The sequence below is a fragment of the Schistocerca gregaria genome, chromosome X (assembly GCF_023897955.1).
Source record: "Schistocerca gregaria isolate iqSchGreg1 chromosome X, iqSchGreg1.2, whole genome shotgun sequence".
Classification (NCBI taxonomy): domain Eukaryota; kingdom Metazoa; phylum Arthropoda; class Insecta; order Orthoptera; family Acrididae; genus Schistocerca; species Schistocerca gregaria.
In genome coordinates, this window is record NC_064931.1 from 259,920,462 (window position 1) to 259,946,104 (window position 25,643).

At 44.7% G+C, this 25,643-nt stretch overlaps 1 protein-coding gene across 1 annotated transcript in view; it reads right to left on the minus strand.

Annotated features, from left to right (window-relative positions):
• The window catches only part of LOC126299157 (protein suppressor 2 of zeste-like), a 443,886-nt gene that overhangs the window by 197,338 nt on the left and 220,905 nt on the right, over positions 1–25,643 (minus strand). The window lies entirely within an intron of this gene.

Consider the following 25,643-nt stretch of genomic DNA (forward strand, 5'->3'; position numbering starts at 1 on the left):
GTTTCCACCGTAGCACCAAATGTACAGTAGAAGTGGTGTGTTACATAGAGAAGTCGATGATGTAAAAGTATACTCTAAAACGATGCTTCATTACCCATGTGGATGACGGCGATGGCGTGTAACACGCTGAGGAGGCCTCATTTACTGTAACTGATGCTGATAGCTAAGCAGCTGCGAGTTAAAGCATATAGGGTAGAGAGAGGGCGCTCCAGAGGCCAGGGGTCAGACAGAGGAAAGCCCACCACGAATTTCAAAAAGGATTTGCGCGAAATGGCGTTAAGCAAAGAGTAAAGAACGCTAAGCAACAGATATGTGTCTCGACAAAACGGAATACATGCGGTGTAAAATTTAGTCCTTACTTTTACAGCCCTAGAGGGGTAAGTAGCAGGCGGGAAGTCAGCCAATCAAACGAGACTTAATCGCACAAGTTTAACCCGAAACCGGTGACAAGTTAACATCGGCTGCGATCAAGACTGTTTTCAAATAATTTAGAGATTAACTGATGTCGGAGGCATGCAGTGACCGCAGAAATGACCGACGACATCTATTGCACGCGGTGGCGTTTGAATTAATACGACACAGTGTGCGAAACGTTTCTGGGAGTAAATGAATTGGAGGCTTACGAATACTGTCGATTCGGTCCGAGCCGGACACGAACGGTATGGCGGAAGAAAACACGGCGAGTGGCAAAATGCATTCCGCACCATGTGTCACGTACCGACTTTCTCTGCACAGAATAGGAAATCAGTGGAATACAAAGTTACCGAGTCGGCATGATCTGCGTACGGGGAAGAAGACACGCGAGTAACAAAACGTTTGCTTCACTCCGAGTCCGTTAAAGATAAGGAATTGATCGGATTCAAAAACTAACAGTTCGGTTCGGGAGTAGGAGAATCGACAAAAGTCTCGAGATTGTGTACGACTTTGGACCGATATTCCCTTGTTTCGGGTCGCTACCAGCCTTAGCCCAGCATATGATGCACTTCACATTAACACTACTGCCGCCATTCTGCGTTTCTTTGCTGTGCTGAGTTTTGCTTCGGGTGTCGTTAACTGAGCGCGTAACGCCCAGCTTCGCATACAAAATGCATACGGCATGCTAAACTTAGTACTATCTGCTAAAGAAGTCAAGTCAGGCTGGTAGCAGGGGAAAGCTACCGGCGTCGCTTGACTACTTTCGATTTGTGTCTCTCAGACACTGCGCGACATCTTCTGGGAGTGCGCGAATAGCACAGAGCGTACATAAATTGTCATTACAACTTTAGACTTTCATAACTTTAAATATATACTACATAATATAATCTACGTGTCAACATGTTAAACCTTTTTCATTTTTACTCTCCAGGTGCTGCAGAAGTGACGAAATTGACACGAGGAAGCTCAGCCTTGTTCATAGAAAGAAGGTCCGATACCCAAGTGCAACGAAACAATAGGACACAGTATGGAAAGAAATCACCGTCCCGAGCAACTATTCGGGCTTTTCAGACGCCAATGTAGACAAGGCACGGCAAGTGCTTGCGAGGAGTCGAGCAAAGCCAGTGCGTACAGCACCCGGAGGCTGGAAATGCCACGGTCAACAGTCAACTGCATAACAGGTTACGTTTTTATACCTGCAAGGCGCGCCTCCTTCAGCCACCAAAGGCGACGGACAAACCTCAGTGCGTACAATTTGCACTTGATATGATGCCCAATACCGATGCTACAATGACTCTTTGGAAAATATTTGTTTCTTCGAGGAGTTCAAAATCGTTCAAATCGTTCTGAGCACTATGGGACTTAGCTTCTGAGGTCATCAGTCCCCTAGAACTTAGAACTACTTAAACCTAACTAACCTAAGAACATCACACACACCCATGCCCGACGCAGGATTCGAACCTGCGACCGTACCGGTCGCGCGGTTCCAGACTGTAGCGCCTAGAACCGCTCGGCCAATCCGGCTGGCTCTTCGAGGAGTCAACGTTTCGTGTAGCCCATAAACTGAACGGTCATAACTTCCGTATACGGAGAACAGAATGTCCTCATATTACACGTAAAATGGAATGAGATGGTCCGAAAGTCAATGGGTGGTGCAAAATTACGTATAATTGCATCACTGTTTCGTTCTCTTTCTGCGAGACTATCGTCAACAGTGATGTCCTCCTGAATATTTTAAAAGCGTTTGCAGTGTAACAATTGTAAAACCGGCAGCCTGACGTCATTTCTCACCATCTCACTGGTCCCTAAATGTCCGCCAGTTTCTGGATGGAAAGTTTCCGGATAGTTGGACTCGGCCAAATAGTCTCCTTCGGTGGCCGCCTCGATCACCTGACCAAGCACAAATGGTTCAAATGGCTCTGAGCAATATGGGACTTAACATCTGAGGTCATCAGTCCCCTAGACTTAGAGCTACTTGAACCTAAGGACATCACACACATCCACGCCCGAGGCAGGATTCGAACCTGCGACCCTAGCGGTCGCGCGGTTCCAGACTGAAGCGCCTAGAACCGCTCGGCCACATCAGCCGGCAAATTTTAGAAGTTCAGCCATATGATGAGTGCTAGTTCGAATACACGAGGGCTGTTCGGAAAGTAAGGTCCGATCGTTCGCGAAATGGAAATCACAGTGAAAAGAAAAAAAATTAGTCGCAACAGTTAGCCACACCTTCCAGCTATCTCTCTAAGTAGTCGCCACTACGATTTAGACATTTTCGTAGCGCTGTAAAAACTCGTCATAGAAAGCAGCCGCCTATGCTTTGCCCCAATTCTTTACGCTGGTCTGCCAGTCGTTATTTGTGCAAAAATGTTGTCTTTGTAAGCAGCGATTCATATGTGAGCAGAGATGAACATCGGATGGAGCCAATTACGGGCTGTATTGTGGGTGATCAAACACTTCCCATCGAAAACGCTGCAAGAGAGTCTGCAGAATGCGGCTGAGAATTGTGTTGAAGAAAGAAACGCATGACATTTATGTTATGTGGTCTGCATAGCTTCAGACGAAATCTCTTACCAGATTCACATACTTGGTGGGAGACACTATTGTTTTACGCATTTCCACGTGATCAGCCTGCGGAACTGAAAAGAGCGACGTGAAGCGGTCGACAAGCACACTAAAGACACTGACCAGCACAACTGCGCAAGTTCCATCGGATTTTCACAGTGGTTTCCATTTTCAGCCAAATCGGACCTTACTTTCCAAATACGCCTTGTAATTGTAAACAACAACTGATAGTCGCTTGGTGTATTTATTTTACTACGAAATGTATTTTATGGGTTCATTTGTCACTTGGTGAAAATCGGTTGTTGCTATCTACGAGAGGGATTCAAATGTGAGTTGCACCACGCTAAGACTATTGCGCGTCAAGAATGACGCATTGTCAGTCGCCCCCTGAAGATAATACTGCTGCAGTACGGTTAACAGGTGCATCACGGTATGCGAGTGAAATGGCACGAAAAATGCAAAAGTACCTCAAAGACGAAGGACGCGAGACGGTATCATTCTTTTGGGCAAAACTTCTGAACTACATACAGATTACCGTGAAATCACAGCATGGCGGATTGCCGTCCTACGGGTGCGGGTTCGATTCTCGGCCGGGTAGGGGATTTTCTCCGTTCAGGGACTGGGTGTTGTGCTGTCTTCTTCATCGTATCATCCCCATCCGGCGCGCAGGTCGCCCAATGTGGCGTCGAATGTAACTGCACCAAGGCGGCCGGACCTGCCCCGCAATGGGCCTCCCGGCCAATGACTCCAAACGCTCATTTCCATTTACCGTGAAATTATGGCGGAATACGGACCAAATGCAATATCGCTCCATGCAGTAGTAAAATTGAGTCAACGATTTGAGCAAGGCCGCACGGATGTGGGCGATGCTGACAGAGAAGGAAGGCGATTGACATCGGCCAACCAGGAAGAAGTCTAGAAGGTCGGAAGGAAAGAGATTATCCAACGATGAGGACGTGAACACAATGCTTGTCGAATGGCTCCGTGACCGAGGAGCGGATTTTTATCGTCAAGGAACTGACCTCTTGGTAGAGCATTCCGACCTTTGTTTACAGAGACTTGATAACTACGATGAAAATCAGTGTCATGAATCTCTGTCACTTTGAACAGTGGAGCAGCATTCAATAAAAGTTATTTGGCCTAACATAATAACGTGTTACTTTATTATCTGAACCGCCTTTTGGTATGGTTTCAAAGTTATAAAAGGTCTAAAGTTATAGAGATAATTTATGGACACCCTGCATTTTTGTATACATTTTTCGGATAGCGCGTGGCACTGAGTTCTACGTCGTCTCACAACGCAAACGCGACTGCCTCTCGCATTCCGTTATTGCAACTTCTCCTCGACAGCGGGGTAGAGAAACGAAGATGATTTGGAACCGAGGATGAGACCGTTCCCAGAGGACGTCCCCAGGTGTGAGGCGAAACAGCTGGGGCAGAGGGATTAGCACGTGGGGCGGGCGCGCGGCGCGGCGCAGCAGCTGACGCCAAGGCCTCGGCCGGGAGTGGCTGACAGAGAAAGCGCCGGGCCTGGCGCATGCGCAGCTCGATTGATGGGCAGTCAGCAGCAGCTGGCGCGGGTCACGTGCGGCCGTCGCGTGCCGCCGCCGCCGCCGCCGCCGCCACTACAACATTCTCCTCTGGCGCCGCGCTCTTCACTTCTCCAGCTCCATCGGCGCGCCGGGTCTGGGACACTGGGCACGAATTAATTAGCCTTGCATCGGCTAGCCGGGCTACTGTTATCACACCTGTTCCTACAACTTATAGCTTCTGCTGACACGCGTGTGGTAGCCGCAGCTCATATACATTTACACGGCAATTTCAAATCGGCATAGAGATTGCAAACGGCTGTAACCGTTACCTCGCTACTAGTCCGTTCGTTTATGTTTGGCGAAACAGAAAACTAAAGAACAAAACCAAATTTTTCGAAGTACGAGATGGATATACTTCTCGAATTGGTCGGTGTGAATGCATCAATTCTTCAAACTAAAAGAAATGCCGGCTGCAGTATAAAAGAAGAAAACTACAGTGTCTCGTTTCAATTATCATTTTTTCCGTTCAGTTCGAATATCTAAGCCATTTAAACATAAAATTCATCAGACAGACGCTAAGTAACACACCTAATACCCATTTTATGAAAAACGCACATCTTTTTGTATCTAACTATATATTGCACACTAAAATCCAGTTTTCACTTCAAACAAAAATTCTTAACTACCCATCTTTTATAAAAAATTGTCAATCAAGTTTGTACAAGTAAAAAAAAACACAAATTATTTTTTATATCTTTTTGTATTTCATGTTTTATGTAAATGCTCATAGAACATACACCTTTGAGAGTTCCTGGCAGATTAAAACTGTGTGCCGGACCGAGACTCGAACTCGGGACCTTTGCCTTTCGCGGGCAAGTGCTCTACCAACTGAGCTCCCCAAGCACGACTCACGCCCCGTCCTCACAGCTTTAATTCCGCCAGTACCTCGTCTCCTACCTTCCAAACTACACAGAAGCTCTCCTGCGAAAGGCAAAGGTCCCGAGTTCGAGTCTCGGTCCGGCACACAGTTTCATATCACCGTACACTCCGCTGTAAAGGGAAAATTTCATTCTAGGAACATGCACTTTCAATTTAAAATTTGTATCCACCTAGAATCGAATCTAGACGCCCCACACAGCGGTCAAGTATGGTACCAAAGTCCCATACTGCTTATAGAAAATAATCTACGTTATTTGAGCATATTAAACTTGGTCCGAAAACTTAGAAGTCGATTTCCTTGAGAATTTTTGAAAACTGCGTCGCACTGTTTCGGGAGATGTATATCTCAGTTTTGAACTTCAGGTACCACAAATATATAAAATTACAAAATCCCGATTATCGTCTTATCCCGTTGTTAGGGAAAAGCAGGCAATGTGGTCACATGCGGAGGCACAATTTAATTCCACTCTTGGTAAGTTTTATTAGTAAAGTAATAAACTTACTGGGTTCACGTCAACTGCAGGTTCTCGAGTCTGTCTCAGTACATCGAAACGCGCCGCCACTCTGGTCATTTTGTGAAAACCGGGCGTGAGCGACGGTCAGCTCCCTCGTTTAACTTCAATCGAGGTCGATGCACCAGAAATTTGCGTTGAGCAGTGTTAAACATCGGCTTTACCGCACTTAACTTTAAATCGAGGATGGTGCACTCGGTCGTAATTGTTCAGTCCCTCGACGAAAGAAATCCGCTGCCTGGTCACGGATTCATCCGTGAACCACCGTGTGAACGTCCTCATCATCGGTTCTGCCCCCACCCTCCCCCCATCCCCAGCCACAGATGTTCTTCCTGGATTGCCTGAGCGATCGATGTCGATGGCCTTCCTTACCGTTCAGCATCGTTTAAGTCTGTAGGGCCTTGGCCAAACTGTCGGCACCGTTTCACTACGGCTGCAAACGGCACTGCTTTTTCCAAGTCGTGGTGTGGCCTCCAGTCCCAAGACTTATTTGATGCAGCTATCCACTCTGCTCTCTCCCGTGCAAGCTTCTTCTTCTCTGAGTAACTACAGCAACTTATTTCCATTTGAACCTGCTTACCCTATTCATCCCTTGGTCTACCTCCACAATTTATAACCCCCCCCCCTTCCATTACCACGCCATACACACACACACACACACACACACACACACACACACACACACTTCCCTCGACAGCACTGACTGATGATTTCTTGATGCCTCCGAACGTGTCCTATCAATCGATCCCTTCTTTCTTCACTTCTTATACAACAAGAGCAGCAAAATTCCTCATCTTTACACGACCTAAATGTTCCTAAAATATTGTAATCCATGATGAATGAGTCAGGCCTTCTTAGGGACAACAGAGAAGCGACCACACAGATTCGTTAACAGTAACGTAAACAATGAAGTACCTTTGTAAACATTATTTCGTCCTGCTGTATGATGAGCAGTAATGAAAAGAAGAGAGACACTTGCAAAAAGAACTAAAGTTCAGTGAGAAGATATGAAAATTTTGAGGTTTGCCAACAGACTGTAATTCTGTCAAAGATGGTAAAGAACATGGACGACCAGCTGAACGGAATGATTATCATCGTAAAAACACAATGTATGATGCACATCCAAAAACATTATATAAGGACACTGAAGTGTAAACGAATTAAATCAGATGATGTTGAGCGAATTAGCTTATGAAATTAGATACTGAATGTAGTAGGTGAGTTTTGCTATTGGTCAGCAAAGCAAATGAGACGGAAGAAGTAAAGAGGAAACAAATGGTTCAAATGGCTCTGAGCACTATGGGACTCAACATCTGAGGTCACCAGTCCCCTAGAACTTAGAACTACTTAAACCTAACTAACCTAAGGACATCACACACATCCATGCCCAAGGGAGGATTCGAACCTGCGATCGTAGCAGTTGCGCGGTTCCGGACTGAAGCGCCTAGAACCGCTCGGCCACCGCGGCCAGCAAAATAGGATACAAAATGTAGAGTGGCAATAACAAAAACAGTCTTTTTCAAAAGGAGAAATATGTTCACTTCAAAGCTGAGATTTCTGCCTCACCTCACTGACGTGCACAATGGACATATGAATGTGGTAAATACTGTCAGCCGGCCGCGGTGGTCTCGCGGTTCTAGGCGCGCAGTCCGGAACCGTGCGACTGCTACGGTCGCAGGTTCGAATCTTCCTCGGGCATGGATTTGTGTGATGTCCTTAGGTTAGTTAGGTTTAAGTAGTTCTAAGTTCTAGGGGACTGATGACCACAGCAGTTGAGTCCCATAGTGCTCAGAGCCATTTGAACCATTATTGCGCTGTGGTCGGCAACGCCTATATAAGACAACAAGTGTCTCGCGCAGTTGTTAGATCGGTTACTGCTGCCACAACGGCAGGTAATCAAGATTTAAGTGAGTTTGAAAACGGTGTTATAGAAGACGAAGGAGCGATGGGACACAGCATCTCCGAGGTAGCGATGAAGTGGGAACTTTCCCGTATTACCATTTCACGAGTGTACCGTGAATACCAGGAATCCGGTAAAACGTCAAGTCTCCGACATCGCAGCTGCTGGAAAAAGATTCTGCAAGGAAGGGACCAACGACGACTGAAAAGAATCGTTCAGCGTGACAGAAGCGCAACCCTTCCGCAAATTGCTGCAGATTTCAACGCTTGGCCAACACGTGTCAGCATGCGGGCTTTCGGAACAGAAGGCCCACTCGTGTACCCTTGATGACTGCACGACACAAAGGTTAACGCCTCACCTGGGTCCGTCAGCACCTACATTGGACTGTTGGTGACTGGAAACATGTTGCCTGGTCGGAAGAATCTCGTTTCATATTGTATCGGTCGGATGGACGTGTACGGGCGTGGAGACAACCTCATGAATCCATGGACCCTGCATCTCAGTAGGGGACTGTTCACGCTGGTGGCGGCTCTGTTATGGTATGGGGCGTGTGCAGTTGGACAGTTGGAGTGATATGGGACGCATGATACGTCTAGATACGACCCTGACAGGTGACACGTACGAAAGCATCCTGTTTCATCGCCTGCATCCATTCGTGTCCATTGTACATTCTGACAATTCCAGCAGGACAATGCGACACTCCACACGTCCAGAATTGCTACAGAGTGTCTCTAGGAACATTCTTCTGAGTTTAAACACTTCCACTGGCAACCAGATTCCCCAGACATGAACATTACTGGGCATATCTGGGATTTCTTACAACGTTCTGTTCTGAAGAGATCTACACCCCCTCGTATTTTTACGGTTTTATGGACAGCCCTGCAGGACTGATTGTGTCAGTTGATTCCAGCACTACTTCAGACATTAGTCGAGTCCATGCCACGTCGTGCTGCGGCACTTCGGCGTGCTCGCGGGGAACCTACACGATATTCGGCAGGTGTAGCAGGTTCTTTGGCTCGTCAGTGTATTTTGTACTTAATTAAGACAAATGGTTCTGGTTAGATCATTAGATGAGATAATTGTATCTGGTAAAATGGGCTTTACTAGGGATGAATAAAAAAATATATTAACCTACAACGTAAATTTAATTGTTATGAAGGTGTATGTTTACTGTGTCGCCTTGTATGGGCGTGAAGCGCAGATGATGAACAATACAGACAAGAAAGGAATGGAAGCTTTTGAAATGTAGCGTTACAGAAGAATTTTGAAGATTCTAATAACTAAAGAAGAGGTACTGAATCGACTCAGGAGAAAAGAGGTTTGTGCCACACCTTTTCTATAAGCAGGGATGGGTTGAAAGGACACATTCTGAGACATCGAAGAAGAGTTTATTTGGTAATCGCAGGAAGTGTTGAGAATAAAAGTTGTAGAGAGAGGGTGCTCATTTAAACTGATGAAGGGATACACTACTTATGCAGATATGAAAAGACATGCACAAGATAGAGCTGCGTGGGCAGCTGAGTCAAACCAGACTGATGACTGCAGCAACAACAGCAACGTGGTGGGTAAGGGTAGAAGAGAATGTGCCGAAGGTGAAGTACTAGGGATGGAAAAAAGCGACCGGTTAAAACAGATACCTGTATTTTAGTTTTAAATAACCTGTATTTATAGGCATTTATTTGTTGTCTTTTTACTAATAACCGGGTATAAAAACCCAAATATGAATTAGCCATGGCAGCAGTGCAAGAATTTTTTGTTTTTCAATAAAATTTAAAAAAAGTTTATTCGTAAAATTTCCATTGCTTTGAAATATTGCACAGGAATAGAAAATGGGGAAAAGTGGCCACTGCTACTTTAATAACAATGCCAACAGGAACCGCTGCGGTCGCCGGTTCGAATCTTGCCTCGGGCATGGATGTGTGTGATGTCCTTAGGTTAGTTAGGTTTAAGTAGTTCTAAGTTCTAGGGGACTGATGAACTCAGAAGTTAAGTCCCATAGCGCTCAGAGCCATTTGAACCGTTTTGAACCAACAGGAACGAGCAACAAATACATGCCATAAGGATTGTTGGCACAGCGTTGCTGAGACAATAATGTACCTGCTACCACGTGGCGTGGCCTATTACACGATATGCATGTACCTGCAGCGTGCAAGACTTGCCTCATCTGGTGAATACGGTAATCTCTCGCTGTCTTCATCAAACATCAGTTGTATTACCGAATGGCACCATACCTAGTCTGGAAGTATTTTATGAAGTGTGGTATCAATGAAGTACAATGCTCCATTTGCTTTAAAAGATTAAAAACAAGCGGAGCCGCAACAAACTTTTGACATAATACAAGAAGAAAATTTAAAGCTTAAAAATCCACTCGTGGTTTACGAAAAAAACGGAAAGGAGCTGACCTGCTGCCTGTGTCTACATAATGTGCCTTATCTGCTTGTAGGCCTTGAGAACTGCCGCGCGGTCTTGGGCGCCTTGCCACGGTTCGCGCGGTTCTCCCCGTCGGAGGTTCGAGTCCTCCCTCGGGTATGAGTGTTTGTGTGCGTTGTCCTTAGCGTAAGATAGTTTAAGTTAGGTTAAGTAGTGTGTAAGCATAGGGACCGATCACCTCAGCAGTTTGGTCCCACAGGAACTTACCACAAATTTCCAAATTTCCTTGAAAGTTGGCCAATTAACTTGAAAAACAGAGTTCTTCAACCTCAATTTTCACCCTTTAACACTGACTATTCGCAGTGCCCAAATTGCGGTATGATCGTCGATTACAACACAATTTTTGAGAAGAGTTAAAAGAAATTACAACCAATAGGAGAATAATGGTGATTGTTTGTTGTTATTTAACCACTTATAACTCTTTGAGAAAAGTTGCGAACAGTGGACGGTCTAAGTTTTCCTTTATTTGCCTGTTTAATTTAATATTTTGATTCTATGTATCCTGAAACTGGGGGAATCACAATTTTTCCATCTTCGTTCGATTTCTGCGCTTATTACAGGAAATAATAGGAATAAAAAACCGAAAATCGGATATTTACGAACAGGTTATTTTGAGCGGTTTTAACAGTAAATTAAATTGGCATCGAAAGAAGAAACGATGTAACCGAAAATCGTTTGTTTCAGCGGTAACAGCCATCTCTACTGCGTACACCGAGAACGACCTCTCGCCCCCGAGGGCTCAATCCCGCCCGCGGTAAATAAGAAAGCCGACGGCTCCCCAGCAGCTGAAGCGGCGACCGTTTATCGTTTTATCCTCGTCCGCTCCCGTGCCCAAACTCGTTACACGGCAGGCGATTCGTTTTCACCACCCTCGCTTCTTCATCTGCCGTCTACGGTAACTTCGTGGAACGCAGCCCGCCAGTTACGATACGCACAAGATGCGTCTGAAAACTTCGGCGGATGCAACCCTAAAACAAATGAAACTGAACAGTGAAACATAAACATCTTTACCTACCTACGAAGGGCTATCTAGACTACACTTTCGGCCATGACTGCGAGGCACAGTGAGAGACTGTTTGTTGAAGAATCTGCCGAGGCATTCGTGTCGGATGTCTTCGCATAAGGCTCTACAATGTGCCAACCTATAAAGTGTTGGCGGCGCCTCGTGCAATGAATACCCTACAGCCTATGTTAGTTTTATGGTTCTACCGTACTATGCTGCGTACATCGTAAGAATAAATCTGGTGCGTCTGCTGGAATCGCATTGGATTTCTGTTCAAGTGGAGCGGAAGCGAAGCTGTCTCGAGTACGATAGTAAAGGCGGGTCCACACTGAGCGCGCCGCGCTGCTGCAGCCCGCGCACAGCTGTAACAGAGAGGAGTGCGCCTTCCGGGCCCCGCCGCGCCGCTCCGAGGCGCGCACTGTGTTCCAGTTTGATTGCGCGCACGGTCTGAAGATCGAGCGAGCGAAGCCCCGTCTAAACTGAGCGCACGCTTTGATGTACCGACAACAGCCGGAACATGGCGTGGCTGTGCGCGGCACGATACGTTGTAGATGCTGCGCGTTATGCGAACATCGTCTCAGCAATAATACGGGGCAACAACTTGACCGCCGCATTTAACTCTGACAGCACGGGCCACCCAGCACTTTGTGGCCACCTTGTGGAAATATCGTGATCTAATATGGTACTTTATATTTTTAAAATAAAAAAATGCTTATTATTTTAACGATTTATCACAGATGATACCGTAACTGTTAGAAATTTTCCAGTAAAACTTTAATAAATATATTAAGTCTTGGTACTGTATGTGACTTTCTCCTCTTCTTTTAGGACAAGCTGTTCTGCATCCGGCCAGCGTTCGGCAGTGACGTTTAAAAAAGCTTCCTGCATTAACTGCGATGCGTCTAGCAGCTTAAATGTCTTGTTACTTCTCCTGATAAATCCCTTAAGTGGCTCCAGATAAATTCTACTGGATTCAGATTGCAACTGCAAAAATGCTGCATTTGTACGGTGTGCTCGATGCCGTGAAAATTACTGTTTCCATGTTTCTACGACGCTTATCATTCTGGATCGTGTAGACCACATCTTTGGTATAAAACAAATAAAGAGTATTTTGTCCCAAAAATTTAATCTGTAGGGCTTTCTAATTTAAACAGTCTTTTATAAAGACTGTATCGATAACTAAGAATTTATATTCGGAATGAAAGCCGGAATTTTTCGCGCGATATGTAATTAGAAAAGAGAAGATGTGCATTTTCATAAAAATTATGATTGTATATGTGTTAATTAACCAGTACTTAATGAATATTAAATTTAAATGATGTAGGTGTTCGAACCAGTGACTCGCAGATAACCCAGTCACTAAGAGATTAAGACATGCACGGACTTTAAAGTGGTGCCTTAACATATATTAAGTGAATACAGAGCCTCCAGAACTTCAGAGCCTATTTTCTCTATAATTTTTTGAAAACAATAAGAAAAAACTTCGTTTCTTGCCACTTTTTAACTGTGTTCCACACGCGTGGTTCGCAACGGAGAAGGAAGCAGTCAGCCATTTTCACAGTACGTATTAAATAACAACGCAAAAATCAGAGTATAACTACGGTTTGCAGAGACTGCGACTGTACACTATTTTTGAAATACACTCCTGGAAATTGAAATAAGAACACCGTGAATTCATTGTCCCAGGAAGGGGAAACTTTATTGACACATTCCTGGGGTCAGATACATCACATGATCACACTGACAGAACCACAGGCACATAGACACAGGCAACAGAGCATGCACAATGTCGGCACTAGTACAGTGTATGTCCACCTTTCGCAGCAATGCAGGCTGCTATTCTCCCATGGAGACGATCGTAGAGATGCTGGATGTAGTCCTGTGGAACGGCTTGCCATGCCATTTCCACCTGGCCAGCCTCAGTTGGACCAGCGTTCGTGCTGGACGTGCAGACCGCGTGAGACGACGCTTCATCCAGTCCCAAACATGCTCAATGGGGGACAGATCCGGAGATCTTGCTGGCCAGGGTAGTTGACCTACACCTTCTAGAGCACGTTGGGTGGCACGGCATACATGCGGACGTGCATTGTCCTGTTGGAACAGCAAGTTCCCTTGCCGGTCTAGGAATGGTAGAACGATGGGTTCGATGACGGTTTGGATGTACCGTGCACTATTCAGTGTCCCCTCGACGATCACCAGAGGTGTACGGCCAGTGTAGGAGATCGCTCCCCACACCATGATGCCGGGTGTTGGCCCTGTGTGCCTCGGTCGTATGCAGTCCCGATTGTGGCGCTCACCTGCACGGCGCCAAACACGCATACGACCATCATTGGCACCAAGGCAGAAGCGAGTCTCATCGCTGAAGACGACACGTCTCCATTCGTCCCTCCATTCACGCCTGTTGCGACACCACTGGAGGCGGGCTGCACGATGTTGGGGCGTGAGCGGAAGACGGCCTAACGGTGTGCGGGACCGTAGCCCATGTTCATGGAGACGGTTGCGAATGGTCCTCGCCGATACACCAGGAGCAACAGTGTCCCTAATTTGCTGGGAAGTGGCGGTGCGGTCCCCTACGGCACTGCGTAGGATCCTACGGTCTTGGCGTGCATCCGTGCGTCGCTGCGGTCCAGTCCCTGGTCGACTGGCACGTGCACCTTCCGCCGACCACTGGCGACAACATCGATGTACTGTGGAGACCTCACGCCCCACGCGTTGAGCAATTCGGCGGTACGTCCACCCGGCCTCCCGCATGCCCACTATACGCCCTCGCTCAAAGTCCGTCAACTGCACATACGGTTCACGTCCACGCTGTCGCGGCATGCTACCAGTGTTAAAGACTGCGATGGAGCTCCGTATGCCACGGCAAACTGGCTGACACTGACGGCGGCGGTGCACAAATGCTGCGCAGCTAGCGCCATTCGACGGCCAACACCGCGGTTCCTGGTGTGTCCGCTGTGCCGTGCGTGTGATCATTGCTTGTACAGCCCTCTCGCAGTGTCTGGAGCAAGTATGGTGGGTCTGACACACCGGTGTGAATGTGTTCTTTTTTCCATTTCCAGGAGTGTACAAACTTCATAGCTAATGCATCGATAAGAAAAACGTTTATAGCTGTTAATACGTCACAATATATTAAAGTTTCATTCACAGTAACATAATAAAAAGATATTACAGTAACATAGTAATAATATATTTAACATATAAGAAAAACCTAATACAAGAACGTAACAACAGCAGTGTACGAGTGCTACACCTGCTGACCAATCATGGCTTTTGTATTTGTTTACATCAGGGTTATTCTTTTGATGAACAAAGCACAGCTAGGCAGTGTCAAATTGGGTACGTTACGCAGCTTGCACCTCCTGCCTGCCGGGTGTGGTACTAAGGTCCCTCTGCTAGGTGCGCGCGTCAGAGGTGCGAGGGCCACGGAAAGGACAGAGCCTCTTGCGCATGCGCAACACGAGAAGCGAAGTCTTTTCGCCAAACATCAGTCGTCTCATTGTTAGCGCAAATGTCGGCATTAGGCTGTAGCATCGGCCGCAGCTATGCTGCTGCGACTTGTCTTGGCATGAGAATAGCACACAGACGCCATGCACAGCCACCTAAAAAGACATCTGGTTTACGGAAATGTTAAGCTCCAGAAATACCTTGATTTACCCAATGTAAATAGCCGATTGGATACTGAACAGACGATGATTCAATGGAGAAAACTGGAATGAAAAATTAAGGAACGCATTTGGAGATTAACCATGCAGTCCCTGTCATTAAGGAAATTCATATAGCGTGTTTTTTTTTTATGAAACAATGATGGTCGAAAAAGTATTTATCATGCTCAAGTGCATCACGTTAAGATGACAGACAGGAACTGTTGGATTCTTCCCTCTGGTATTCTGTAAGAACAAAAGCATTTGTTACTCTTTACTGGCTGCCATTACTTATAAAGGCTTTTTGTAATTTGATGCGGATTCTCCCCAGAGGAGACTTTAGTCTTCCCTCTTTTGCTTAAGAAAAAAGAGCATGGTTTAATTCTTCTACTCTATATGATGATTCCACAACACAATGAGAAAATGTATTACATTATCGTTAATTTGAACTCATTTGAACAAGCATAAGTCGGTCGTGAAATAGAACTAAACAGTCCATTCAGATCAGATCACAATTTCATCTTGCCGTCGAACTGAACACCTTGTAGGTCGAGCTAATTGATATCGGAGTCATACAGTTCCTGTACGGCTAACTCTGGCCATCTATTGCATGTCGTCTGAATTCACACGCCAGCGAAACGTATCTCTGAGTAAGGAATTGGGGGCTTACGAACACTGCTAACTCAGCCTAAAACACGGAAAGTTATGAAATGTATTCGGTACAAAGTGTCACAACCAATTTGACCCGCTAATAATGAGATATGGGAGGAATTCTAAAACTACCGAGTTGGCACAAACTGCTTGCGCGAAAGAATGAGCGCGACGTTTCCGCCAGTCTATTGTCGGTGACGAATTGGAGGAACACGAGAACTACCGATTCGACCCGAGTCGGGCACGAATTGCGTGCTCTGAAGGAAACGTGCTTGTAAGGACACGGTTCAGGCAGGAAAGAAACGTTACTTCCGAGTGTCGGCGGGTTCGTTACACAGTACATACTCTATCCAACAGCTCTACTTGCAAATGAACTGGTTTGCGGAAGGATACCGGTTCAAATCCTCATTCGACCATACAAATTAAATGTTTCCCGTGGTTCACGTAACACGATTCTTCAGCTAAATCTCGCGATGACGCCTCTGGAAACGTCATGACCGGTCCTTCTCCACCTTTGTGCTTTGCACGCTTGTCTTCAGTCTGTAATGGCCTTGTCGTCGCCGAAACATTGAAATTCAATCTCCACTTTACCCATGGTGACTTCTGCTTGTCAGTTAAGTTGTGCAGCACAAATATGTAACAAAAAAATGTCATCGTTGATTTATTTCAGCGCCAGTAGACGGCCGAATGTACTGATTTATCTTAATCATGTTATTTATAAATGTATTTTATGTAGGACACGCGAAGTAACGACACATTTAAAACTTTCCCCAAGCCACAGGGGAGACTCGCACTGGTGACGTGTGCAATTATACGGCAGCGATGCCGCCCCGACACCTATGAAACATAATAAACGTTTAACGCGTCCCGTCGACGACGAGGTCATTAGAGACGGAGCAGGAGTATCCGATTGGGCAGCGACAAGTAATCGGCCGTGTCCCTTACAGAGGAACCATCCCAGTAATTGTCTTAATCTATTTAGGAAAATCACAAAATCTAAACCTGGATTTGAACCTCACTCCTCTTGAATGAAAGCCCACTGACTTCAACATTGTGCAACCTCACTTGGTACGAATGAGAGACGATATCGCCAATACAGGCAATAACACCGTTTTCGGATGTCGACAGGTGCTTCACGCAGAGAACGGGAAATACAGTGAATGCTTATTTACACGTTCCTTAAAGTGCGCTACAAAGCGCTCGCTGCAGGAAATGGTAAACGTCTCGTGTGTTTAGACGTACCACAAGGCGCCCGGAGGGGGAGAGAGAGAGAGAGAGAGAGAGAGAGAGAGAGAGAGAGAGCTGCCATGGCGTCGACTGCCAAAACTAAATCGGAAATTCCCTCTCTCTCTCTCTCCGGCCACTCCGATATACGCCGTGACAGTGAAAAATACAAAAGGAAGAACATGGTTCTTATGGATGAAAAAATTGGTAGTTGAACGGGAGGAAAGCAGAAGCTTTGTATATCTTTGAAAACAACTTCCTTAGACGACGCCTGTTTAGTAAACGTTGTTTGACGGTGAAGTAGGATAACTGCCGATTTGTATTGCATCATATGCGACAGAAATTAACGAAACAGGGCACTATGGTGAGGAATACAATTACACATTATTTGTGGCCTACATTCCTTTCAAACACTGCTTATTCGGTTTAGCGCTGTATCACGTTCGCTCCTAATGTGATAGCCCCTGCTACTGATATCAAAGTCGCGGCTTCTGTTCACACAGTTCACGTGGACTCTGCGCCCAGTTCCCATTCGACTGTGCGGGGTAAGAGCTATGAAGAGCACAGGTGCAGACGGTCTTCCCTCTGCGTTCTGCTTGAAGCACACGTGTCAGTGAAAGCCTCCGTTCCTATCGGCAACATTCGTGTATTATAGATTGCACTTCCACGCATTTATGTAGGCTCAAATCAAATGGCTCCAAGCACTATGGAACTTAACATCTGAGGTCATCAGTCCCCTAGACTTAGGACTACTTCAACCCAACTAACCTAAGGACATCACACACATCCATGCCCGAGGCAGGATTCGAACCTGCGACTATAGCAGAAGCGCGGTTCCGGGCTGAACCACCTAGAACCGCTCGGCCACAGCGGGCGGCTTTATGTAGGCTTGCCTTCAATGTCATGCGACGTGCGGAAACAGGGTGAAGATAGCCATGTTCGGGCATGTGTGCAATTGTGCGGCCTCTTGCGCGCTAATAGGAAAGTATAAATTTTTCGTTAAGCAGATACTTAGCGAATGTGACGACCATACTGCGATTAAAACTACTCTACGACTTACAGATTACAGTGGCAGGGGCACTGTTGCCGATGTGCAGGCAGCTACACTTCTCCAGGCCAAAACAGGCAACACTGCGGGCACGTGGCCCTCGAGAAAGAACACGATTGGATGGGGACTGACCCCCTACCACTCGACTCGCTCAGGCGTCAATCACAACGTAATTTTAATCGGAGTATAATTGAGTTGCGTCTGTCGTTACCATTACCTCATTACGTGACGCGTTATATTTACTCCCCACTGTAGACAGTGAAGCGACTTCCACAGTGTTGGTGACCAGATGAAAGTTGCACGCTAGAAGTGTCAACAAACTGAGTGTTGTATGCCACTAAATGGCCAACAAAGGATGGCACCACGAGCTCTTCCTCTGTCTACCCGCTCTGCGTTGCGGATAAAATCGTCGTTGTTGAAAAAAAAAAAAAATGATGACACAGACACCAACAAGCACAATTTTTTCGGCGCTTCCTAATGAGAATCTGTGAAGAAATTTCTGTCCGAAGCTACGCAGCTCCTGTTCACTGATGTGAATTGCGTACGAGTGATATCAAGGGTGCTGTCTACGCTACGAACAGTCCTACATTCTCTAGACGTATGGACTGCAATTATAGGATTAATATACTTCGAATGTGCTGTCAAAATGTGTGAATGTGCTTCGCGTTTGAAGTATTGGTGCGAGAATGCGTTCAAAAACGATAAGAAATACATTTTTCTTAATGTTTTCGAGAAGTTTTTAGAAAGAAATATCCTTCGATAACGATACGGCAGACTGCAGGAATAAAGACTTGAGTTTACCGGCGCTTGTGACTGTTATGCTTGGTAGGAGCAAAGAAAAACTGAACTGGTAAAATGTCCACTCCGCATTGAAAGTATTGCCTTCAGTGGCTTCACTATTTAGTTCTACGAGCAAATCCCAACAATGCGTACTCACATCACGTACACAATCTGATCAAAAGTATCCGCAGGCCACTATGTAATGCGGAACGGACCACGAAAGGCGGACCCGCCACTATAAATGGAGGAGCGGCAAGGCAAAGCCCTCTGACATACAGCAACATTTGTGAGACATTGGTTTGCGGAGAATTAAATTCCTGGAATGGACTGGCCTGCCAGTGCGTACACCTGAACACTTTTGGTACGAGTTAGAACATCGATTTCGTTCCAGATCCCACTGTTTAACGTCACTACCTTCCCTGGTTTCGGCTTTAGAGGAAGAACGGGCTGCCATTCTCAAAAAAAAAAAAAGTTCATATTGTACTGAGCACTATGGGACTTAACTGCTGTGGCCATCAGTTCCCTAGAACTTAGAACTACTTAAACCTAACTAACCTAAGGGCATCACACACATCCATGCCCGAGGCAGGTTTCGAACCTGCGACCGTAACGGTCCTGCGGTTCCAGACTGTAGCGCCTAGAACCGGCTGCCATTTTTCCACAGATACTCATACACCTTCCCGGCAGACTTCAAGCCGCAACAAAATCGACGGGTACACATACCTCATATTAATGTGCACTAATGTCCGGATACTTTTGATCAAAAGCTTTAGCGCACATAAAATATCCTAAGTTTGTGGCAGATTACTTTTGTACGCTTTCTCTCCTTATTTATGCTTTCCGCCTAGCCTCTTGACAAGCATAGCAGCGGGGCTTCGCCATCTATTAATTCAGCCTGTTTAGAAATGGATGTTCTGTTGCTTTTACAAATCTCATATGCACAGGATTTAACTTTTTGTTACTCTGTTGTTAAGATACGCTCATGCTGCAGTTGTAAAATAAACGTGGACTTCTCAGAGAAGACGCGTTCTCATAAGTGATACTTTACGTGTACTCCGCAGATGTCAAGTTTTGGTGTTCGACATGAAATCTTGCTGCAAAGTTGCTGTTACCAAGAAAAATGAGGCTAACGTGCCACTCACGGGACTCGAGGAGGCGACTCTAACCCGGATCGAATACGCTTAGCGGATGGACGACGACGGCTGGTGAGGCGGCCACGCTGGGTGTGGTTTTTCAGCGGGTTCCCACACCCCCGTAGGTAAATACCGGGCTCATAACCACATCCTACCACACATACATGCTACGCAAACACTTGTAGAACGTCTCACAGTTGCACACAGAAGTAACTTTAGCCAAGGGCAGACTATATACACAGATTCTAGCCGGAAGGGGTTAAGTCTCTTCACACCGATTGAATTTTCTCATGCTGAGAAATTAGAATGAGCTATCTGTGTTTATCTCTATTAAAACACTTTGAATAGCCATGATCGCAGAAATTCGTCTTTAGTTTTAAGAAGCAGTTTCGGCGGCAGATACGTAAAACTGCCATCTTCTCGTCTTCAAAAACTTTTTTTTTTTTTACAGAATGTGTTCATTGGAGAGAGAATCTTATACCAGGTTGTCATTATGGCGGATAAAATATAGCACGTAATACAAAGGTTTGTCAGAAACAAAACATTGAAAATTAAAAAGCACGTTGTGCATATAGCCATATCAATATTCGTAGCGCTCATACGTGGTACTTTTTAACTGTAAATATTTTATTGCTGAAAAACCTTTTTATAATGTGCAATATTTTATCCACCATAATGACGACATGGTATGGGGTTCTAACTCACAATGAACATACTTTGTTACAAAACTTTTTGAAGACCAGAAGATGGCAGTTATATCTGTCGAATCCGGCTGTCAAAAATGAAGACGAATTTATGCGATCTTGGCTATTGAAAGTTCTCTGCCAAATCTCTTTAACTGTTCATCAGTAAAAGCAGACAAATGTGTTGGCTGATGTAACACTCTACTAGTTCCTTGTGTTTGTACCATGCACTTAAGTCAATTCCATTGAAGCAACATTAGATTAGATTAGATTAATACTTGTTCCATAGATCATGAATACGACACTTCGTAATGATGTGGGACGTGTCAGGTATATTGCATCGGAAATTGAATTATGTCTGCAAACTTTAGTGACAGCTACGTTCTTGTTCGTAAACCTTACACAACAGAAAGAAAAGGGAGAAAACCGAAATTGGGGCAAGATAATTATTTATTAGAGTTGACTCTTGCAATAAAATTCTTAGGAACGTTGTCGATGACGATCGACCTTTGTTAAAATATTTTACATCAATGAGTTTCAAAAAATTTCAGTAACTTGCTGAATAAGATCTTGCCAATGATAGTAAAATAGACACCAGCTATAGTGATGCAATACTGACTCATGTTAAATAGTAAGTGATGTTGATGTACTTAGTTGCAGGCGACGGTCATCCTTCATTGATTTGCATTTTGTCCAGATCTTTGAACTAAGTTTTTCAAGAATCATCCCACAATTAGGAAAAGCTTTTCCTACTTGTGCAACTGGTTTTCATATGATCTTGCTCCCCTTTTTTACGAGATGTATCATGTTCCTTAGAGAGCTCAATTTTTTTTCCGTTCGCGATAGAAAGCTGTGCATCCTTTTTTGGTTCAAAATACTATAGCACGTTTCTTCGCGAGACGTCGCCGCCTATTTTTCTTAATCTGTTGCCTTTGCAGTCACTACTTTCAATGTCCCGCGAATCATATGAATTATGATAGTCTACAATAAATGAAACGGTTACCTCAGTCGTCCTCTTCATGTCGAAAGCGATAATCTGCACGGATCCACTCACCTCACGCATATCTCAGCAACTGGCCGGGAGGACAACACAGCTGCAAGTTAAATGCGCCAGCAAGGCAGCTACGAAGCAGCGGCAGAAACATGCCCTTTATACCTGCACTCCGCCGGCCGCGGTGGTCTCGCGGTTCTAGGCGCGCAGTCCGGAGCCGTGCTACTGCTACGGTCGCAGGTTCGAATCCTGCCTCGGGCATGGATGTGTGTGATGTCCTTAGGTTAGTTAGGTTTAAGTAGCTCTAAGTTCTAGGGGACTGATGACCACAGCAGTTCAGTCCCATAGTGCTCAGAGCCATTTTTTTTTATACTTGCACTCCACTGTAGTAAACATGGGGTCGTTTATGTTTCACGGGAACTAGAATCCGATGACTTACTGCCAGACTCGGAGGAATAATAAACTAATGATGACTTCCGCATCAAATCTCCGATGAACAGAGTACAGTTGCTAGTGTTTCGATTCGAATCCTGCCATGTTCTCTTTGCGTTTGCAGTCTGCCAGAGCAAAACTTTACGCGGTAGTCTGTGTCCATTCGGTGAACACATTGCAGCCAACGGAGTCGCACGGTTGCCCCACTGGTGTGCCACTGGTGCACTGGGTATTCGAGGAAACTGCTTCGTCGCTCACTCCATCCTTGGATGAAGCTCCGACTATACAATAGTTTGCAACATCCCATGTGGAAAGCAGAGAATGATGTTCTTGTTTGATGTACGTAACCCAGGTTCCCCATGCGTCAAAGTAGCTGAGTCGCAAGCCCGCTACACGACCATCTTCGTGGAAATTGTATTTTCTATTTACCCTAAATATTTGTAGGCAACTTTTAAGGCTGACGCAGCTCTCATAATGCGTACGCGAATCCTCTTGTTGTTGGAAATATCAGAAGTTCATATTAATATTTTTATATTACTTTATTCGTGTTTCCAACCAGATTTCATCGGCGTAATACAGTAATACATTCAATATTATCGTGTTTATCTGAATTCCATTGTAAATTCTGCAGCCGCCCTGTGCAAAATGACAATATCTTTAGCTACCACATTTTCCACATCCCATACACAGCTCTAATTTACAGTTAGGCGCACTTACTTTTATTGTGAATCCTGTAACTTTTTCTTTCCAGGTTATGAACACATCACGCACACTTTTTTTATGCAACTGGCAAATTGTTGCAGCGCAGCATTCGCAATGTAACCGACTTATGTGTATCTTTACATCGAACTAAGTCCACTGCCTACAGGAAAATTAAAGAGACCTTTGGAGATAAGAGAACCACTTGTATGAACATCAGGAGCTCAGATGGAAACCCAGTTCTAAGAAAATAAGGGAAAGCAGAAAGGTGGAAGGAGTATATAGAGGGTCTATACAAGGGTGATGTACTTGAGGACAATATTATGGAAATGGAAGAGGATGTAGATGAAGATGAAATGGGAGATACGATAATGCGTGAAGAGTTTGACAGAGAGCTGAAAGACCTGAGTCGAAACAAGGCCCCCGGAGTAGACAACATTCCATTGGAACTACTGACGGCCTTGGGAGAGCCAGTCCTGACAAAACTCTACCATCTGGTGAGCAAGATGTATGAGACAGGCGAAATACCCTCAGACTTCAAGAAGAATATAATAATTTCAATCCCAAAGAAAGCAGGTGTTGACAGATGTGAAAATTACCGAACTATCAGTTTAATAAGCCATAGCTGCAAAATACTAACGCGAATTCTTTACACACGAATGGAAAAACTAATAGAAGCCAATCTCAGGGAAGATCAGTTTGGATTCCGTAGAAATACTGGAACACGTGAGGCAATACTGACCTTACGACTCATCTTAGAAGAAAGATTAAGGAAAGGCAAACCTACGTTTCTAGCATTTGTAGACTTAGAGAAAGCTTTTGACAATGTAGATTGGAATACTCTCTTTCAAATTCTGAAGGTGGCAGGGGTAAAGGACAGGGAGCGAAAGGTTATTTACAATTTGTACAGAAACCAGATGGCAGTTATAAGGGTCGAGGGACATGAAAGGGAAGCAGTGGTTGGGAAGGGAGTGAGACAGGGTTGTAGCCTCTCCCCGATGTTATGCTATCTGTATATTGAGCAAGCAGTAAAGGAAACAAAAGAAAAGTTTGGAGTAGGTATTAAAATCCAGGGAGAAGAAATAAAAACTTTCAGGTTCGCCGATGACTTGTAATTCTGTCAGAGACAGCAAAGGACTTGGAAGAGCAGTTGAATGGAATGGACAGTGTCTTGAAAGGAGGATATAACATGAACATCAACAAAAGCAAAACGAGGATACTGGAATGTAGTCGAATTAAGTCGGGTGATGCTGAGGGAATTAGATTAGGAAATGAGACACTTAAAGTAGTAAAGGAGTTTTGCTATTTGGGGAGCAAAATAACTGATGATGGTCGAAGTAGAAAGGATATAAAATGTAGACTGGCAATGGCAACGAAAGCATTTCTGAAGAAGAGAAATTTGTTAACATCGAGTATAGATTTAAGTGTCAGGAAGTCTTTTCTGAAAGTATTTGTATGGAGTGTAGCCATGTATGGAAGTGAAACATGGACAATAAACAGTTTGGACAAGAAGAGAATAGAAGCTTTCGAAATGTGGTGCTACAGAAGAATGCTGCAGATTAGATGGGTAGATCACATTACTAATGAGGAAGTATTGAATAGGATTGGGGAGAAGAGAAGTTTGTGGCACAACTTGACCAGAAGAAGGGATCGGTTGGTAGGACATGTTCTGAGGCATCAAGGGATCACCAATTTCGTACTGGATGGCAGCGTGGAGGGTAAAAATCATAGAGGGAGACCAAGAGATGAATACACTAAGCAGATTCAGAAGGATGTAGGTTGCAGTAGGTACTGGGAGATGAAGAAGCTTGCACAGGATAGATTAGCATGGATAGCTGCATCAAACCAGTCTCAGGACTGAAGACCACAACAACAACAAAGTCCACTTTCAGTCACAAAAATTTTAAATTATGATTGATGACTTTTCGGAACCTTGTGGATGCTTAGATTTTCACAGCACCTACGTCTTTCTTGTATCTGATGTAAGAAAAAAATATATTTTATGTATAAAGACTAAACCCAAGTCAGGTTATGGTACAATGTACATTTTACTTTTTTTAAAAAAGTAATCGACTACGTATGTTTTAAAACCCAGTTCCATCTTCAGAACGCCACACCATATAAATATTAGATGTCAACAATTCACAGATGCAAGTTTGAATATAAAGATGGTATCATAAGACCGCTTGCTAAATAGTTACATGAAAGAGACTTTTTCTGAAGCTGTTTTCCGTCAGCTGAGGGTGAATGCTTGTAAATAAATTGTGCCGTTTGCCTCTAACACTTGGAATCTTCTATTGTGGATTTCCGTATGTTGTTATTCGTCTGAAATCACTGCTTTTAGTGCTGTGCTGTAACGGTATGGGGTCATCGGGTATAAGACACTTTCGCTCGCAATGAATGTATTAATTGCTTTTTCGTCCTTGAAGCTCACTTGGGAGTTACATCAGCTCTGCGACGAGGTCGTACCCACACAAACATACACTTCGAATTCGCAATGAGCCGAAGGCATGTAAGTCACATCAATAGATTTTAAGTGTATTATACACGAAGCAGTTCGCTTGTCTGCAGCAGTAAATTTAGCACAGTGACAAAGTTCATATCAGACATTTTTACAGTAGTACGTAAAAAACATAAAATGTCGACATAAGTTAGCTAACTCTGACTGTAGTGTTCAAGAAATTGTGTAACATAACGATTTATATCAACAAAACTATCGGGATAGCAACAGAAATTTAAAGTAATAATCAGCGTGGATGCCACAAATAGCGATCTTGTAAAACAGCCCTCTCTATCTGCTCACGAGGGCCAGAAGACAGCAGACATCCGTGCCGAGAATAAAGTCTTTTTCTGTGACTCCTGGAAAGTATTCGATATGGTACCTGACTGCCGTCTAGTTAAAAGAGCAAAAACCGAATTTACGACATATTACACTAGCATTGTGACTGAAGTGAAGCCTTCCGAACACATAATGGTCAGCACGTCGTTCTTCGCGTTGATAAATCGTCAGACAGTAAAGTAACTTTGAATGTACCTCAACAATTGTTGTACGAGGGTAATTCGTCGCCG